Here is a 5,860-nt window from a genome sequence, read left to right as displayed (position 1 = left end):
GTTATATATGTACATGAATATACAACTAAAATACACAGCGCTGTAAATTCTTATCAGCGAATTCAAGACGAGCAAGGAAGCGCCAATTTGTCTGGCATTGCCGGATAAGAGAAATCAAACTCAGCCATAAAAGAGAAGGAACACGAAGAGTGGCAATCAGTGTTGCCAGAACTTTTTGGATGAACCGGCTAAATTGGCAAATAAAACCGGCTAAAAACGGCTAAAATATTTCAACTAAATTTCACATGTTTTATTTAAATAAATCGCGAGTAAAAAGACTATTTCTTCTAGAGAAGTTACAAATTCGAGCTGTAAAAAATTTTGCCAGCAAGAATTTGCAATTAGGAAAAAGATATGATTGTGGCACATGGTTGGATTTTTTGTCGACGATAACTTGAATAAACAAGTTCGTTAAATTTAAAAATTTACAAACTGGAGCGATTTAAAATGAAAAATGTAAGTTAATACTTGTTTACTTAATTAATTTAGTTAATTGCAATGATTTGAAAGGTACTCGGGGGGAAAAAACTATTTATTACTATTACTATCTGATATTATATTGAGTGATAATTCTCGCTGGATTTTCGACGAACAAACCTATTATCTTCCCTACAAGTCCTTTTCAGACTGACCGATTCTCAATACACTCAAATAGAAACCAATACACATAAAAAACGCTGTTCAATTTTAAGGCAGTAAAACAACGACCTTAAGTTAACATCAACCGAGGCCATATGTTGACAAGGGATGCACACACAACAGTTACACAAAAGAACTGGTCAGATTTTTCAGAAATCCCTTCAATTCTGATGTAAAATATGATGCTAAAAGACTGCAGATCTCCCATTAAGATGACCGGTCATATGGCCGGAAGATGTCTCGTAGGATTCCCAGAGAGTTTTGCTTTACATAGAAATTTGTGCTCTTTTATTTTCATTTTGACTCACTTCAGTGTTGGTTCCTTTAATTCAAGTTGGCATTCGGTTTTTGGAATTTGAATAAGTTCTCAGCAAAAACGTTTGTTTAAAAAAATACATATGTGTACATAGTGCTTGAAAATATCAATTTTTCCATTACCTTAAACCTTTAGGAGTGGGCAAAAATTAGGTTTTTTAATTTAGGCAGAATTGAATATGCGCTATCTGGGAAGACAATATCTACATGTAATATTTATTCTGTTTGTTGGCGCTATATCCAAACACAAACGCATCTTAAGAGTCTTAACAGTGAAACAATTTCTTATTTTCTAAGTTTGCGAATAAAACTTCACACTTAAAATTAAGACATTTATAACAAACATTTTATGAAGAAAATTCCTTCTTCGTTTAAAATAAAAATAAGCGAAATCGGCCCAATTTCATACAATCCAGCCTGACATGAAAATTTTCTCCACGATAAGGCTAGTAGCCATTTCTAACAGATTTTGGGTCGCTTAGTCAAAAATGGAGACACATATACATATTTGAAATTTAAGAGAACAAGGCAAATAGCAAAATCGGCTAAAAATAGCTAATTTTTCTCTGCAAAACGGCTAACAAATCGGGTGCCGGCTAAATCGAAATTTCTCCGGCTGTTTGCTATCGCAACCGGCTAAATCTAGCCGGAAAACGGCTAAAATGGCAACACTGGTGGCAATCGAGAAAGGTGTGACGTCTCTAATATCGAAATCAAGTGCGTACGACCGAATGCTTCAACACAATTCATGCATGCATAAGGACGAGCAATTGAAAGGAGCACAAATCAACTATAGGTGTGCGCATGTATGTGTGCAAGTTTTGTAGCAATAAAAAACATCTTCTTAATAACAACGACAAGTGAGTTGCCAACGGAGAGACTAAAGAGCGAAGTACACCACACAAGCAGCTTGTCAAATATACTTCAAACCCACTGCAAACATCACTCGTGGAACCAAAGAATTTTTATTTTTCTTCCGGTTCACATTGTTAAAAATAGTAGGGGTATTCTCTGAGTCTTGCAAAGCCCTTGCACGGTGCACGGATTGCACGGTTTGCAAAGCTGTCCCATACGAAAACCGGTTTTTACCGTGCAATCCGTGCAATCGGTGCACCATGCAAGGGCTTTGCAAGACTCAGAGAATACCCGTAATGTTTTTTTCATTTTCCTCTCTTACGTGCTAACTCGGTGAAAATCCCGTCGCAAATGATGCGAATTTATCATTCACAACGAAAGCGGTTTGACCAAACGTAAACTTGGCGGCCAGAAAATCACAAAATTTTGATTTTTGTTCAAATTTCCCTCTAACGGCTTGTCAAACCTTCAAACAGAGGGATATTTCGCTTGGTTTGTCAATCCGCTGGTGTTGTGTATTTCGCTCTTTAAGGATGTGGGGTTTTCGGAGTTGTACATATGTATGTACGTAAGTCCGAAAATCGTGTGGAATGTAATGCACTGGGCGTCTGCTATTGTGTGAATACACTGGGCCAACCAAAGGTAGCACACTTGTTGGGATGAGCGCCAAAAGCGGCTCGCCGAATCGTGCGAATCTACGAAGCCACCTGATACATACCGTCGCATTGGAAAAAGATTGTCGTATGTTACGCACGTACGTATAACGCTTACGACAATCTTTTACCCAGGCGACGATACGAAATATTAAAATGTTGTTCGTGGCGCCACAGTCGGTTTTGAAATCTGGATGTGGTCGCACGTTTTTACGGCACTTGCAACGCGGCAGGACAGTGAATAATTCGCGTCGTGTCGCCTAAAAAACATACTCTCCTTTACGGCAGAAAAATTTTTATCACGACTGACCAATCGGGTGAAGGAGTGCAAGTGTGGAAAAGTTATATTGATAATGAAAATTAAACAAAAAAGTGCGTTTCAGTGATTGAAAGTGAAAGGAAATAAATTACTCAAAATGCGATGTGAAAATTATTACAACAAAAGAGTGATTATTTCTGTTGCGGAAGTGATGCTTAGAAGTTTTACTTGAAAAAGTGAGCTTTTATTTATTGCGGTGGCTTCTGCCCCAACGAAGAGAAGCCTCTATGGCCAGCAACCAGTAGTAAATTAATGGTTAATCGTGCAAATTAACTAATTTAATCCATTTAAATTCAAACACACACACGAATCATTAACTCAAGCACATATCAGCAGAAGAAAATACAATACGCTATATACATATGTATAAGCAAGATTTTCCATACACACTTCTGGTCTTTTTAAAGGCACACACAAAAAAGCACTTTAGAGAATCATGCTGCAGGCAAAATGGTGTCTAAATCGAGGCAGCTACATTTTACTTATCCGTGAAATTCTCCATGCGGATGTGTTAATGCGGCAAATGAGCGACATAGAATAGAATAAAAACAGATACTTGAATGAGACTGCGAACAAATACCGCTACAATCAACAGATAATCATGCCAACTGCTGCATGTGTGTACAAATAGGATAAGCAATACGCGTAACGTCGTACGATTACAGAAATGAAATTCCCATTTGTATTTATGCGTGAACACAGCTGCATACATATCTATATACATATGTATGTATGTACATATGTATATGCATGTGTACGAAGGTTTGTGCTCGAGTGCTGTTGATTTGAGTTTCCCATTTTGAATGCTGGGGAGTGTACCCGGAATTACAATTAAACGCCAAAACACACCCATGCATACTCATATTTACTGCAATTTAGGATGGATGCGTATACCCTTCTAAGAACGAAAACTTATAATTTAGATATATATATGTATGTAAGGTTACAAGAATACAAACGAGTAGTTGTGTATGTACATATGTATGTATAGTCTTGTACATATTTTGTATTCAACAATCAGTTTCCACTGCGGGCGCGTATGCTATGCGTATGCGTAACAAGTGACTGGGTATCTCACATTGAAGCAATTCAACGTGCTTGGCGTAACTGTGGCGACGGTATACATATTCACTTTTTTGAAGGTGTTTGGTTCGTTATACATAATTGTTTGTCGTGGAAAAGAGCTGTGATTTAATAAACAACCACAGAAAATGCTAAGGAATAGCGCATTCCGCGTCACATTGTCCTTCTACTTTTGCCTGTAACCTCGATTTGATTGTACATATGTATATATATATGTATTTATGTGTGTTCATTTCGATGTTTGTCGAAGCCGTTATGTTTTTCTTCTGGTTTAGTACACATATTCCGTCCAAGTTGGTCTACTCATTAGTGTTTACTCTCACTGTTCACTGTCTTATGCGGTTTTTTGGCTTTTTGCCCTTGTTCAGACCTTGCATTTTTTGAGCAGCCGCATCTGCCACAAACTATAACTCTAAACGGTTAAGTCCCTTAGTGAAAACCAAAGCAACGTTATTTTATTTCGCCAAATCCACAACAGAAAAAAGTAAAGCCAGAGGGAAGCCGTCAAAATATAAATATGTATGTATTTGTGGCCAAGTCGAAAGTAGCAGAATCATTACTATGCCAACTTTAAAATGATTTGTGAAATTTTACAATGGGTATCTTAATAAAAGCGAGCCTAATTAGCTCAATCTACTCGTTCTTAAACTAGTACGCATGACCTACAACGTTAACGTTTTTGAACCAGGGACTTAAGATTTATAAATTTTGTGCAAAAAAGTTACTTCATAACAATTAAGGGATGACAAATATTTTTTACAAACAAATTATTGCTCCATTAAGCAAAATAAATTTAAAAGTTGAAAAATAACTTTTCCGCGAAAAAAAGTATTTCTCCCGCATAACAATTAACATGCGAATAAAAGATGGCAAATAACTCATATCTGTGTGGTAAAATATATTTCAAATACATTAGCTAATATGTAGCAATTTTTTGTTTAATTTCGTACCTCGTCTTTAAATCTCCGTCGGAACATATCGTTCGAGGGAACAGTACCATTAATTGTTTTCTTAGAAAACCTCAATAGCCCCTTTATGTTTGTTTTACATCGTTCACGTCGCTGCGTTATATAAAATAACAGGCATGATGAGATATTTGTAGATCATATATCTGTTTGCCAGTAGAGGACTCTGCTTTCAAATGGAAGCCGAGCCCAAAGACGCACATGTTAGAAAGCGTTATTCTTTAGTTCAGGAGTCAAATGTTGCGAATATGGTGATTGGTCCCTGATATGTTTCGAGCTTTCGATTTAAAATTCGGTCACGCGTTTTTTTAGACATGGCCTTTATCCATGCCATTGAATTCCCAGTATTTTTATGAGAGATTAGGCGTGTTATAAACGTATGTATGTCAACTACATGGAAGCTAGCAATAAAATAACGCTGTGGTAGATGCCGGGACATGAAGGTTTTGAAGGCAATGAAAAGCCTGACTGGCTCGCAAATCGTGGAGCTCAAATGCACTTGCATGGTCCCAAGCCTTTAGGTAGGGCATTTAAAGGATACATTGCAGAGCTACTTAGGAGAATTACACAATAAAATAGAGTCCTTCCATTACAACTCCGAAAGACTCCTTGAATTTCACCGGGACGATCAAAGAGCTTTTAAAGGCTATCTGATAGGATAATGAAAGTTAAAATACCATTTGAAAAAAAAACATGGAACTTTCTGTATATATGGACTGCAGGTATTTGGGTTGGCAGACGAAATACCAAAGCATATTCTATGCCCACGTATCGTGTATCGCAGACTGATACGTCTTGAAGAACGATTATCTTCTCCATTACAAATTTGGAACCTGGCACCCTTCCATGTGCCTAACTTCTTAAATAGCCCAAAGTGGGAGTCGTTGAAATTAGGGTTTAGCACAATAAATGTTTTTAGGTGGCAACGCGAGTGTATCCGGTATACTTAATAATAATGATCACATTATAAATTCATTTCACTCGATAAAATTTGATGGGAAAATTTCATGTATTGAAATGACACAAAAAAA

The 5,860-nt window shown here is 37.0% G+C and overlaps 1 protein-coding gene across 1 annotated transcript in view; it reads left to right on the top strand.

The window, feature by feature from the left end:
- Positions 1-2,655: 2,655 nt before the first annotated feature.
- LOC118734102 (dopamine D2-like receptor) overlaps positions 2,656-5,860 on the top strand; it is a gene marked incomplete at its 3' end in the record, with an annotated part of 499,124 nt that continues 495,919 nt past the window's right edge. The window contains 1 exon segment of the mRNA XM_036463808.1: positions 2,656-3,025.

This window comes from Rhagoletis pomonella, unplaced genomic scaffold, assembly GCF_013731165.1.
Source record: "Rhagoletis pomonella isolate Grant_MI unplaced genomic scaffold, Rhpom_1.0 Rhpom_scaffold_00002, whole genome shotgun sequence".
NCBI classification, from domain to species: domain Eukaryota; kingdom Metazoa; phylum Arthropoda; class Insecta; order Diptera; family Tephritidae; genus Rhagoletis; species Rhagoletis pomonella.
This window is presented reverse-complemented; position numbering and strand designations above follow the sequence as displayed.